Here is a 15,007-nt window from a genome sequence, read left to right on the forward strand (position 1 = left end):
GGTCATACATGTATATTCATATATTCATAGAGACAAAATGTGTTAGGTAATAAACACTTTACCACTAGAAAATTGTTATAGCAAGCAAAAAACAAAAGAGGTCAAGGTATGCCCAAAATATCCTGAGACTGTCAGGTTAGTATAAAGATTAGTGACTTACTAGTAATAGCAAAAGTCATATTTACTCAGCTATGAAGAAAACATATGAAATTCCTACTCCTTTTTGTAATATTTTTCATGCAAAATCATGAACGGGGAAAGAAGAAATAAAGTATAAGTTATTTATCTAGTCCATAAGATACTTCAAGAGATTCATTATTCAGATATGTTAGACAGGATATAAATGAATAGTTAAAATGGCTGTTGTTAAGATGTCTCAGATTACAAGTGACTGACAACCATATGGTTTAAAAGTATAGGATGATCACGGGGATTAGATTTTGTATCTGGACAAGTATTCAGAATGTAATGAGAATAAATTAAGTCAGAATTTACAGTTGATGTGAAGATATCATGAAGCTAGATATTGTTTTAGGGGGGAAGTCAAAGCAGTTTTTCTGGATTTTAGCAAGGCTTTTGATACTTTCCCTCCCAGTATTCTTCTGGACAAGTTGTCCAACTGTGCAATGACCAGGTTCACGGTGCGCTGGGTGAAGAACTGGCTGAAGGGCAGAACTCAAAGGGTGTAGTGAATGGGGCTACATCTGGCTGGTGACCAGTCACCAGTGGTGCCTCAGGACACAATTCTAGGGCTGGTTCTGTTCAGTATTTTTATCAACGATCTGGATGCAGGAGTTGAACGCACCATTAACAAGTTTGCTGATGATACCAGACTGGGAGGTGCTGTTGACTCCTAAGGGATAAGGTGCCTTGCAGAGGGGCCTAGATAGATTGGAGCATTGGGCTATGATTAATGGGATGAAATTTAACAAGTCCACATGCCAGATTCTGTACCTGAGATGGAGTAATGCCAGGCACAGGTATAAATTGGGAGAGAAATAGCTGGAGAGCAGCCCTGCAGAAAGGGGTACTGGTTGACAGCAGGCTCAATAGGAGTCAGCAGTGTGTCGTGACAGCCAAGAGGGTAAACAGTATCTTGGGGTGAATTAAACACAGTATAACCAGTCAGTCAAAAGAGATTATTATCCCGCTGTCCTGGTTTCAGCTGGGATGTAGTTAGCTGTCTTCCTAGTAGCTGGTACAGTGCTATGTTTTGAGTTCAGTATGTGAAGAATGTTGATAACACTGATGTTTTCAGTTGTTGCTCAGTAGTGTTTAGACTACAGTCAAGGATTTTTCAGCTTCTCATGCCCAGCCAGGGCACCTGACCCAAACTGGCCAACAGTGTATTCCATACCATGTGACGTCCCATCTAGTTTAGGAACTGGGAAGTGGGGGGGGCAGGGATTCGTCACTTGGGGACTGGCTGGGTGTCGGTCGGCGGGTGGTGAGCAATTGCCCTGCGCATCATTTGTACATTTCAATCCTTTTATTACTACTGTTGTCATTTTATTAGTGTTATCATTATCATTATTAGTCTCTTCTTTTCTGTTCTATTAAATCGTTCTTATCTCAACCCAGGAGTTTTACTTCTTTTCCTGATTTTCTCCCCCATCGCACTGGATGGGGGGGGAGTGAGTGAGCGGCTGCGTGGTGCTTAGTTGCTGGCTGGGGTTAAACCACGACACCCGCTGTATTCAACATCGGTGCGGCCTCACCTTGTCTACTGTGTGCCATAGGTCCTTGAATGTGTCCAGAGGAGGGCAAGAAAGTTGGTGAAAGGGCAAGGGCTGGAAAGCATGTCCTGTGAGGAGTGGCTGAGGAATCTGGGTTTGTCTAGCTTGGAGAAAAGGAAGCTGAGGGGGGACCTCACTGCTCTCTACAGCTTCCTGAGGAGGGGATGTAGAGAGGGAGGTGCTGAGCTCTTCTCCCTGGGATCCAGTGATAAGACACATGAGGGTGGTTCAAAATTGCACCAGGGGAGGTTTAGACTGGACATTACAAAACATTTCTTTACTGAGAAGGTGGTAAAACACTGGAACAGACTTCCTAGAGAGGTGGTCGATACCCCATGCCTGTCAGAGTTTAAAAGGCATTTGGCCAATGCCCTTAACAACATGCAATTGGACTAGATGATTGTTGTAGGTGCCTTCCAACTGAACTATTCTATTCTATTCTATTCTATTCTATTCTATTCTATTCTATTCTGTTCTATTCTGTTCTATTCTATTCTAATGCATTCCATTGTGTTGTATGAGGAATCCTATTTCCGTACATTGGAAAACTACAAAGGGAAGACTCAAAGTATAATGAAAAAAAAGAAAAAGTATGGATGACCTATGTTAAAGGGCAGCAAGATGTGGTCTTAGTGGGTGTGAATGGCAAGGTTTTGGCAGTGGAAAGATGTGGGGGGGCTTCTGTGAGGAGAGGCCAGAAGCTGCCCCATGCCAGACACAGCTGGTCCCAGCCATGTTCGCAACAGCCCACTATACCACATCTGAGCCTGTAAGTCTCACTGGTAGCACCTTCGGGAAAACATATTTAAGAAAGGGCAAAACATTGTACAGCAGTGAGGAGTGAGGAAAAAAGTATGAGAAACAGCTCTGCAGACACCAAGGCCAGAGGAGGAGGTGGGGGAGGAGAGACTCCAGGCACCAGAACAGATTCCCATGCAGACCATGGAGAAGACCATGACAGAGCTGATATCTACACCACAGTCCATGCAGGACCCCACACCACAGCAGCTGGATATGCCCTGAGGGAAATTGCAGCCTGTGGAGGACCCACACAGGAGCAGGTTTAGCCTGAAGGAAGCTGAAGCCCATGGGAAAGACCCACACTGGAGCAGGGGAAAAATGTGAGGAGGAAGGGTTGGCAGAGAGGAGCTGTTATGGACTGACCACAACCCCCATTCCCCATCCCCCTGTGCTGCTCAGAGCAGAGAGGGATGTTGAGGAGCAGGGAATGAAAGAGTGAAGTTGAGGCTGGGAAACAAGGGGGAGAGAAAAATTTGCTTTAATTTGTCTTTGTTTCTCAATATCCAAACCTATTATAATTGTCAATAGTTTAAATCAATTTTCCCCAAGCTGAGTCTGTTTTGCCCATGACGGTAACTGGTAAGTGATCTCCCTGTCTTCATCTCAACCCATGAGATTTTTCATCTTATTTTCTCCTTGTGCCCTGTTGAAGAAAGGGGAGCAACAGAGAATTGTCAGGGAAAAGGTGATTAGAGATAGCAATATAACTGTGTTAGCTGGAGCACAAAAAGACTCTTTTTTAAAATGGAAGAACATAGCAAATAATTCACCAGTTTCCATGGGGCTTGGAGAGCTTTTCATTAAAAAAAAGGTATTAACAATATGAATGCCCTGGAACAGGATTTGAAAACCATTTTACCATAATGTTATCAAAGAAAATAAACTTAAACATTTCCATTAAAATGGACATTAGTCACAGTCTAACTGGCAAAGGCACAAAGAGGCTGGGGGACAGTCAGATTGCAGCTTTCAGGAATGATTGGGAATGCTGGGAATCCAACACAGCCACCTGCATCCTGCAGCAGAACAGGAGTGGGCGGTGCAGCCAAAAGGATTGTATAGTTATAAAGGTTAGATTATTTATTGCAAATCTAGTAACTAAAGAGCGAATGGACACCAAAATACTGATGGAATATAATGGGTAGAGCAACATTCCAAACTAAGTAGCGACAAAATATGAGAAATGGTAAAGAAATTAAGTTTTAGAGGAATGGTAGGAATAATAAAAATAGGTCTGGCTTTTATCCACTATGTTATATCTATGACAGGTATGTCTTCCTACCCACTGACTAACAGCTATCATGGTATCTTCTCACAGGAAAGTTTGAGCAGTTTAGCATCACTATCATAATAACTTGAAACATAATGGGCATTTTTTAAAAGAATTATACCTATTTATTACTTCACATTTGTGAACTAACTTTTCTTTCTCATGATACATTCATTACTGTTTCAGAAAGGATAAAAACAACATTCAGAAAGTCCATATACACAGGTTTTTAGCTTTCCTTCTCATTTAAAAAATCTAGGCTCAATTTATATCAGGTAAGATTTTGGAAAAAAGTTATGTCACTGTCTCCTACAGCGGCTTGTGCTGGAGAAAAGAAAAAGGAAAAATAAAACAAACTAAATCTTTCCTGGAATGTTTTTTTTTTTTTTTCGTTTTTCTGCAAATTGCTGAATAAAGGACTCATTGATCCAGAATCATATCCGTATTTTTATGTTAAATAATCTTCGGTGAACCTTCCTTCTATAAATTTCTCTAATCATTATATTGTCCTAGGTATACTATTGGTATCCAAGGCATCTATGATAATGAAATCCAAAATGTATTCAAATATTATTTCCTTTTTATTGGTTCTAGAACTTGTATGCTGTAGTTTCATTGGATGCTTCCTATTTCTTACATGATAAGAAATACTGAAAAATGGGTCCATATTCACCTTTGATATGAGATTTGAGATTTTTTTAATGTCTTCATCACAGTCTTCTTGGTACCTTTTCCAAGCAGAAGAATCTCAGTTTATTTAATGTATCCATTTGCAGAATGAAATAGATTGAACTTTATACTTGCAATCATATTTGTTCCTCTTCTACATTCATTATTTTTAGTTCTTTTATGCCCCTGTGGTTTTACACAGTGGTACAGTGATATCTTCTGTCTTGTTCTCTATTCTTTTCCTAATTTTTAACATAATGCTTGCTTTCTGAACCACCACTAAGCCCTAGAGCTGACATTTTCATACAATTATTCACAATGATTTCAAGAGCGCTTTTCTGAGAGCTAATACTAGTTTAGAACCTACCATGTGCACAGACAGAGCTGTTTTGCAACAAATACCTTATCAGCACCTATCAGTGCTGAACCTCATTTGCCACATTTTTGTTCAGTCACACAGCATTGTGGAAGCCTTCTGAAACAATTCACTGATGTATTCATTCTTCTCTGCATTAAGAAAATTTGTATCACTCAACCTTTGCCACCTCTATTGTCCACAGAAACTTCTATTCTTCTGTATGGGGGCCAATCCAAGAAGCAGATTAAATAACAGATTTATATCAGTGAATTACCATTTCAGACCTTCTAGGACTCCTCTTTGGACACTGTAAGGTATAGTGACTTGCTCAGATGTACTTTGGCCATTTGTTCTGAAATGAAAGTTCAGCTTTAACTAAATTTTCTATCTAGTGCTCTGTCAAGAAGGGTCCAACGTAAGAGACAAGACTTGCATATTTTGAAGCACGTGTTTACTTCTAATACACTGCTATTTCACTATACCAAGTTTATGCATAAGTATCCATTTATATTTTACATTTTTATTGATAAATTAATTGTTATTGCATTTTTCTTTATCATCACAAAAGAAAAGTATTGATATTCTGGGTGCTTTCTTTTTTTTTTTTCCTTTTTCTTTTTCAGTACTACAAACAAAGGAAATTTACCCTAAAATCTGAAAGTAGACCTGGAGGTTTTGTCCTATATTATCACTTTTAAACTGATATTTCTGTCCTTGTAGAAAGCGACAGATTCTGAAGTCATTTTACTGCCATTTTGTACCACTTGGTAGCCTAAAAGTGCTGTAGTACTTTTGCAAATATAGAATGAGATTACCTCAATGTTATAAACTCCTGGCTGGCAGAAGTATAATAATGCCAGCTCCTGCATGGGTAACTGGACATCTGACGTTATGCTTTGCCATCTGGACTCATTGTTGCTAGCGCTGCCTGCAGCGGTGCCCTGGAGCCAGGGGATGTACTGACTCCTCCTGCTTTCCTTCTGCATCAAAAGGTCTGCTACAGGAGGGAATTGTAATGGTGCATTAGATAACAATGGAATTAGCAGAGCTACACAATGCAGTTGAAACAAGAAGATTTTTACTTTCCCTGTAATCTTTAATAGACCATCAGAATAGCAGCAGTACCTCTGCAGAACTGTTCCAGTCTCTACCCTAACTTGCTGCATATTTTCAAAACACAACCACAGATGTATTTAAAAATAGAATTTCTTGAATGGAAGATCAATTATTTGTCTTTTATTTCATATTAATTATTTAAAAAGAGATGAGTTTCTAATGAGATCTTCATTTTTTCTTCTCTCCCCGTCTTCATCTTGCATAATTTTAAACACCCGCTGTTTATTTGGTATTTATGTTTCTCCTTTTCACCTTTACACAGACTACAGTAGCATTTTTTTTTTCTTACTTAATAGTAATTCATTGGTCTAGAACTTGAAGCATGCTATTATATTCACTTTTCAGCAATACCATTAGCTATCATCTGTATCATGTTTTCTATTGAGTATTACTGGGATATTACTCAGTAATTTCTCTGATACTTCAGATTTCCATTTCTGGCAGCTTTAATGCTAGCGTGTACTATTGCTCTCCATTTGCTAAGGTGAAAGTCATTAATAATTATGATAATTATCTGATCCTCCACTTGGTGTGAGCATGACTGGAGTGTGTGGCAGTGACAAATTCATGAGCTGTGTCACCCGTGCTCGGGAGGCCTTCAAGGAATTTGTAGTCTTGTGAGGAGGGACCTGCCAGGGATGGAAGTCTTACACAGGAGTGGTAGATGCCTGTGCCCAGCTTCGATTTATTATTTAACTGGCCCTTAGAGGTCACAGCGACCTGGAACACTGCAATGAGGGGCTGAGACAGGTCATGTGGAGGGTCCCCAGGGTGCTGATCAGGCTGCTGTTCATGGCTGGTGCTTGCAGTCTGTGCAGCAGTCCTCATTTCTGCTTCTCAATCTTCTGGGAAGTTCGCAGGGGATATTCAGAGCCAGGCTACTGCTGGGAAAGTTTGACTCCTGGTCAAGAAATGACAAGAAACCTTTAAGCTAATGCTAGACAGAGAGAGGGGAGGGAAAGAGAACTGCCCAGTCCTGAGCTCAGCTCCCTGGAGCAGAAGTTTGCAGGGCAGGTTGTATAAAAGGGCACACAAAAGGCAGCTGCAAACTGCTGAAGACACTGTGGGACTGAGCAACATTGGTGGTGGTATGAAATGAGGCATGGTCCCCAGCACTGATAGAGGCAACTACCACAGCAAATCAGAGACTTTTATTCAGTCCTATTTCCTGATGGACGATGCTTTTGGATCACTAGGAATGATGGGGTTGGGGGAGACTACAGCCTGCAGCAGCAGGAGTGAGGCAGCAGTCAACAAGGGTCAAAAGCAAAGACTGATGAGAAGAAAAAGGAATGGGAACAATCACATAGGGCAAAGATGCATTCATCTCAAGTGTGCTTACATCACTGGAGTGCTGCAATGGACAAGTTCTTTAGGAATGACAGGCAGGAATGACAGGGAATGAGCAGTGAGGCCCTCTTGCATGGCTGGTAAGCAGCAAGCTGAAGATGAGCCAGCTGTGTGCCCTGGTGAGGGCAGCAGCATTGTGGGTGGCATGAACAGGGGCATGGATCAAGGGGAGCATTATCCTCCTCTGCTGAGCACTGCTAGAACACATCCAGATACTGCACCCAGTTTTAGGCCCCCCCAGTACAGGAAAGGCATTGACAAACTCAATGAGGTAAGTAAGGCCCACAGAGTGATCAGGACTGGAGCACTTGCCCTAGGAGGAGAGGTCGTAGGAGTGGGGCTTGGTCACCCTGCAGCAGGGAGGGCTTCAGGGGGACCCACAGCAACTGCCCTGCCTGCAGGGGGGAGACGGAGAAGATGGAACCAGGCTCTTCACAGAGGTACATAAGGGGAGGATGGGAGACAATGGACAAAATTTGAAACACAAGAGGTTCAGATTGGATGTAAGGATAAACTTTTTCTCTGTGAGGACAGTGGAGCAATGGAAGAGGCTGCCCAGTGAGATTGTGCCATCTCCATCCTCAGAGGTTTTCATACTCCAGCTGGGTCAAGCCCTGAGCAACCTGGTCTGACCCCAGTACTATGAGCAGGAGGTTAGACAGACACCTCCTGAGGCCCCTTCCAGCCTGAACTATCTGATAAGTCTATAACATCTTTCATCTTAAAGCACACTGCAGCTATTAGACAAATCTTACCGACACCCCTATGCACAAGAAAGAGAAAGAAAGGGAGAATATTGAAAGTGTTAAGCATAATGTATTTCAGTTTAAAGCAGAGATCTCTTTTTCCAGCTGATAAAAGATGGGTAAGGATAAGTACATACACACAAAAAAAAAATTAATTCCTTCTGAATGGAAACTAGAAATTACGTATGTAGAAAATAAATTATTTTTTTAACAAAACAATCACCAGAAAGCCCAGAATACCAAGTTTTGGTATTATAAAACAAATTTGTAAATTCATTCATTAAATTAAACATCATGCCTAGTTTAATTTTTTTTAACAAAGATGTTTTGTTAAATTTTGATGAATTTTGAACAAGATGTTGAACATTGTTTTCTATTTTCTGAAGATTTCTGTCCCTGTTATAAATAAAAGAAACAAAAGAAAAAGAGTCCAGGACATGAAAGATTATTCCCATCTCACCCACTCTCACCAGGAACATTTTTTGATAAATTAATTTCCTTGAGCCAGCAAAACTTTGCCCCTTCCCATAAATTGTATTGGAAGTTATCTGTAATCATGGGTTATGTGTCCAGCCAGCTCTGATCTCCTTTCAAATACTGAATCGCTCAATAAAATTTATTCACATCAACCTGCTTATGTTTAATGATGACACCAATGGTGATATCATTCATCAGAATTATTTTTCAAATTATGATAAAATCAAGATTAAAGAACTGATGACCTGTACTTTAACAGCTTACAGGCAGAAGAAACCAAGATTTGTAAAAGTCAGACTAAACACATTCATACAAAATAATACAGAATACAGAATACTCATTAAGTTCCTTCAAACTTTTACTGTATTGATTAGTAACGAGACTGTCAGGGATCTGACCTATTTGGTCTCCCATATAGCATCCTTCTGACGTTTACTGTAAGAAAATGTGGCTCCTCATCTAGTACTACCTTGGTAGCAAATGAGGAAAGTAAGTGCAGCAGCAAAGAAAGTAGGAAAATGGGAGGAGTGACAGACATATCCTGGTTTGCTCTTTTGCTGATTTAAAATAATTATAAATTATTAAACACACACACACAAGCTATTCTTTTATTTTTTCTTCGGACCATGGAAATAAGAAATGAGAGTCACACTTCCATCTTTTGTTTTCTTTGGCTGCTTACACAGCAGGTTGTACTTCACAAATGCATTCAATGACTTCACCTGAAATCATAACACAAGTGGATCTATATGGCTGAAGCATCATTAATGGAAGCTAGTATCTATTTTATGTAAACCAGGCAGGTACTGGCTTATGTTTCTGGCTTTACAGAATAGAAGAGTATGATAGCATTCATATTCATTATGAATGACAGTTTAGGAAATATAAAGATGTAGAAAGCAATTGTTCTTGAGATAAAACATTTTTTCCTCACATTGCATTTCCCAGTGTCAGGACCAGAGGGATGCATCTGGTTCTGTGCAGCATACAATACCGAACAGTTTAACTGTACATTTTCTTCTCTGTCAGGTCAGATATTTTTGCCCCAGCAAGGATGAGGCATAAAGGAAAAGCAGTGGGATTTCAGTTAAGAGAGCACCCTCTCAATTGCACTATTCACTTTAAACAAGCACACCAACTGATGCAAAAGAACTGGCTAAGACCAATGAGTCATGCACTCCTGTGTATGGCATGAAATTGTTCTGTCTGTTGGAGACTGGAGTGTTCTCTCTGTACTTTACATGTAAAAGTACATTAAATTGGGACTATTGTACTGTGACATTTCTATTCTAGACAACTGCAAGTTAAATAAATGCATATTTTATCATGTCTTTGAATGTCTAGAAATAGTTTGCTGCACAGTGCCTTGTCAAACACTTTTGTGTGAATATTTATGCAGGAGAGCTCTGTAATTCTGCATAGGCTAACTTAGACTGTGGTAAAAAAAGATCATCCACTTCAGAAACAATGTTGTTCATATACTACTCTTGCTTCAGCATGGGAATAATCTAGTAACCCTCTCTAAGTCCTAGCAGCAAACATAAAATTGGAGTAAAGTTCTTCCCAGTCTTTAACCATCACTGAATTGCACAGGGCCTAGAAAGAGGTCTGCAGAAGACAGCATCAACTTCTGGCAGCAGAACTGGATTCAAAATCTGAGTGGGATGAAGAAGAATCTGGGACTTCACCATCTATTCATCTCATTAAAAAAGCAGAAGCAGAGCAGCATTGAATTCCTTATCCTCAGGATTTAGGACTTAATCAGAACAAAAAATATAACAAAGAAAATAAAATCATGTTTCTCAAGTAAAGCCAAAACACTGAAATTACAGACAATGCCAAGTCCACGATACCTGCAAAATGTACAGTGTATGGTAGTTCTTACATTAATGCATTTTCTGTCAGAATTTAAAAACACCTTCTAAACACATATCTAAAGCCTAGCCTATAAAAGCCAAATGACAGTGACAACATTGGAAGTAGGTTGTAAAAAAGAAAAGCAACTGACTGATTAGCTAACTAACTAACAATAATCATGTAGGTAACCTAGGATTAAATAGAACTGGCTCTTATTTTCCAATTTAACGTTTCTTTGCCTGTTTGATATCATAGGAATAAATATAGCTTTTGAAAGTCAAATAGAACTCATTTATTAATTTATTCTTAGCATTTTAAGAATCATTACTGATAATTTTCTAGTTTTATTTTGCCAGTGTTTAATAGACAGCTATTAGAAAATCAGTGCATAATGATGCTACTAAATTATTATCTGTTCTAATAGCAACAGATACTGGAGAGAAACATTATTGACTCATCAGAATTTGTTCACATGTAGCAATTAGCTATGAAAGTTATTAGTGAAATAGCTAGATTCTTTTTCTTTTTGAATAAATGGAAATAGTATTTTGGGAGGAATATAATTCCTTTTTGAAAGTACAGACATTCTCACATAATCCAAGTGTGGTGGGAAAATCATATAAATGTGAAGATAACATTTGCTGTTAAAGACTACAACAAGGCATCTAACAGCTCTTAGATGTTTCTTCAATATCAGCAACTTCTAATAAACAATAGAATGAAAAGACAACAGATCTTACTGCCAGTCACTCATCCATCAACCGATTATGTGTATGATAATTGAGTAAATCCCTTTCTTCACCCCAGAAATTCTAACAGCCCCCAAACGCTGCTTTGTAAGATTAAAGTAACCAACTGTATCAAAGCTGTTTCTTGGTGTCAGCACAGTATTAAGAATATCACAAAATTACACTAGCACAGTTGGTTTCCAAGTACTCCTGTTCATTAACTTCACACAAAAACACAAGAGCTAATAATGGATAGTGGATCACTACTTTGGCAGTTTCTAGTAACAGAAGACAGAGACTCTATAAAGTGCTTCCAAGGTATTTATAGGAGTAACACACACCTCCAGTCCATTACACTCAACAAGCCTCTGCCACTTTTTTCAAAGTTCGGTCAGTCATCTGTTAATGTAATGATGTTGATGGCGGGCAGGGCAAGCTAAGACTTGTGGCAAGTGTTTTGCTTATGACAAATAGAACACAGAAAAGTTCCATTAGCAGTTAATTCAGAAAGAAACATCATTTGACACTGTGCATAAAAAAAGATAGTTCTTTCTACTTGCAGTTTTGAGCACATCCAAATTACATCACTCAGTGAAGGAAGACAAGGAGTATGAGAAATACTGCAAGCTCAGACCAGAAAATATGCCTTGATTTACCCTTAAAGATACTTAAACAGAAATAATTGACATCACAAGTGCAAAATGGGGAGCAGCTAACTGAAACCAGCTCTTTAGGAAGGGATCTTTGGATAATGAGAATATTTGTATGACTCCATTACAATGTGTCCTCGCTTAAAAATTAAATAAAATAAAAAATTAGGACATGGAACAGATTTATATAGGTTTCTTTGGGCTTCCTTTCCTAAGGTTTTCTTAATGGCTTTGTGGGGTTTTTATTAGTCAAAGTTAAAATAAACCAATCATAAACAGAACAGGAGACAATAATGTCATTGTAGTGGAAAGGCAGACATCATACAGGAAATATAAAGATGAATACTAAATGCACATGAAACAGTTCTTCTCCTCTCAGCCAGCATAAAGCCACAGCTAAATGACTGTAGAGTATCTTGAGAAAATACAGCAGAAGACAGCAATAATGATCAGAGATCTGGAAACCATGACTCAAGAGAAATGACTGAAGAAAATGGGTAATTTAAGGAAGTGGCTGACATGACTTTTAGCAGTCCTCAGCTACTTTTGATATAGGAAGGGGAATTCACTTTTCTATATGCACATAGCGAGGACAAAAAGTAATCTAGAATGAGAAAAATACAGATGAAACATTAAGGAAAAAAAAGCCTGCAATTATTTATTAGAGATGGCCATTAGCAAGGAAATCAGTTACCTAATAATTGTGCACTCTCCCTTACTAGACATATTAAAGAATCTGTCTTGAATCACATACATATTACTGATCCCAGTTTAGAAGAAAGGAATGAACTTGGTAACATCTTGAGATCCTTTCCAGCTTTGCTTTTTCATGACTCTATTAGAAGAAACACTATAGAATAGAAAAATTATTAGTATGTTTACTGGAAAGCTGATTTGAAAATCATATATATCCTGATTTTCCTTGTAGACTGGCACACCTTATTTTACTAGGATTAGTAGAGATCAATTACAAGTCCACAGAGTGCCTCACTTGAAAACACACATACTGTCTCTTTCCAGCATTTTCTTTGTCTGTTTTCTCAAGATATAGTTGCACGTGTGTGTGACTCTGTACGGTGTTTTGGTGTTGTTATAAAAAATGGCAAGACGAACTACATAGTCAATGAGCAATGTAAGAAGAGTGAGACTGTATTTACACTGGTCTGATTAATTAGACTTGATTAGATTTGACCACTGTAAATATGGTTAAAAATTATTTAGGTCTAAATGGACAGAAATTAACTCTGTGACTTCATAAGCACAAATTTGTTCTTCATCTTTATTCAGGAATAATGTTGTTTAAGCCCAACCAGCAACAAAGCACCACAAAGCTGCTCGCTCACTCCTCCCCCACCGTGGGATGGGGAGGAGAAAATATAAAGAAAAGCATGGGTCGAGACAAGGACAGGAAGGGATCACGCACCAATTACGGTCACTGGCAAAAGACAGACTCAACTTGGGTAAAGATGAAAATCAATTTAATTTACTACCAATCAAATCAAAACAAGAATAATGGAAAGTAAAACCAAACCTTAGAACACCTTCCCCCCACCCCTCCCTCCTTCCCAGCTCAACCCCACTTCCGATTTCTCTACCTCATCCCCACTCAGAGGCGCAGGGGGACGGGGAATGGGAGTTAAGGTCAGTTTGTCACACGTTGTCTCTGCCGCTCCTTCCTTCTCAGGGGGAGGACTCCTCATTCTTCCCCCGCTCCACCATGGGGTCACTCCCATGGGTTGCAGTCCTTCACAATCTTCTCTGGTGTGAGTCCTTCCCGTGGGCTGCAGTCCTTCAGGCACAAACTGCTCCAGCGCGGGCTTTCCAATGGAGTCACGGCCATCTTTGGGGACATCCCCCTGCTCCAGCTTGGGCTTCTCCCAGGGCTGCAGGTGGGCATCTGCTCCACTGCTCACCTCCATGGGCTTTGGGGGGACAGCCTGCCGTCTCACCATGGGCTGCAGGGGCATCCCCTCCTCTGGTGCACCTCCTCCCCCTCCTTCTTCACTGACCTCAATGTCTGCAGAGGTGTTCCTCTCACATTCCAATCCCCTCTCCCACTGCAGGCTCCCCTTCTTAAATCTGTTCTCCCAGAGGCGCTACCACCATCACTGATGTGGTCGGCCTGGGCCAGAGGCAGCTCCAACTTGGAGCCAGGGAAGTTTCTAGCAGCTTCTCACCGGAATCACCCCTGTAGCCCCCTCCCCCACTACCAAAACCCTGCCACACAGACCCAAAACTAATAGAAACTGCAAGGAACAGAGAGAAACTGCAATGATCAGGAACTGAAGAGGAGAGAGTGAGTCAAAGTCCACCTTAAGTATGGTTCATTTTACGTGGTTCTTAAAGCATAGACCAACTTGCTGTTGTGTACTTCTACAGTGCCCAGCACAATGAATTCCTAATTGAAGAAACCATTTAGTAAATAAATGCAAATACAATTAGTTAGAAAACTAACGCATAACTGTTGGATGTGTTTATTCTACCGGCTGATAAATTACAGTATGAATAATGTATTTTCTCTCAATATTCTTTGGTTAGAAAGGAAAAAATTTGCTTTAACGCTTATTTTCCCTCAGTTGAATGACAGAAAAATCCTGATAATATGCTGTCAAAGTATTTCAAGTCTCATTTAGCACTTGTCTACTGCAATCAACTGTCGTCTTTACCTATTGTCATGAAAAAGTGACACTTCCGGACAGTGTATTTTCTAAATCAAGAATGAAATGCCAAGATCATCTAAAATGGAATATATTTTTACACCCTTGACTTTTGAATGATGGCAGTGACTTTGAACTGTGATTCTCCTATTCCTTGTAAAGGGTAGAAATATACAAATAAAAATGTTTGGATAGACAGTAGGATGGCAGTATTCTGGTTGCTTTACCTTTGCTTTCTATCCATATACATAAACCCTAGTTTTTCACTCCCCCATTCAAGCTTTTCAACCATTTCTCATCAGAAGAACAAAACCATAATTTCCACTGAAGAAATTATAGTAATTCAATGGAGAGTATTGATAGTTAAAAAGATATATTATCTGTCAGCATCCACATCTTCAATCACTGTAGAGCTGAAAACAGCTTAGGAAAGTTGCCAGAAATTTTTCCTTAGACCTCAATGATGTATGAACAAAACATGTATTGGCTGGCATAGCTATGAACATAGATACATTTATAACTTGCAGCAGCAAAGCAAAATGCCTAACAAAAGCCTTATGCATATTCTAAAAGAAACTTTTAATGAAGTTGA

The 15,007-nt window shown here is 39.6% G+C and overlaps 1 long non-coding RNA gene across 1 annotated transcript in view; it reads left to right on the plus strand.

The window, feature by feature from the left end:
- The window catches only part of LOC138686297 (uncharacterized), a 39,380-nt gene extending 24,707 nt beyond the window's left edge, over positions 1-14,673 (plus strand). The window contains exons 2-3 of the long non-coding RNA XR_011325633.1: positions 5,037-5,148; positions 14,335-14,673. This is a non-coding gene — a long non-coding RNA (uncharacterized lncRNA). The remainder of the gene's footprint in view (positions 1-5,036; positions 5,149-14,334) is intronic.
- Positions 14,674-15,007: the final 334 nt, after the last annotated feature.

This window comes from Haliaeetus albicilla, chromosome 8 (genome assembly GCF_947461875.1).
Source record: "Haliaeetus albicilla chromosome 8, bHalAlb1.1, whole genome shotgun sequence".
NCBI lineage: Eukaryota > Metazoa > Chordata > Aves > Accipitriformes > Accipitridae > Haliaeetus > Haliaeetus albicilla.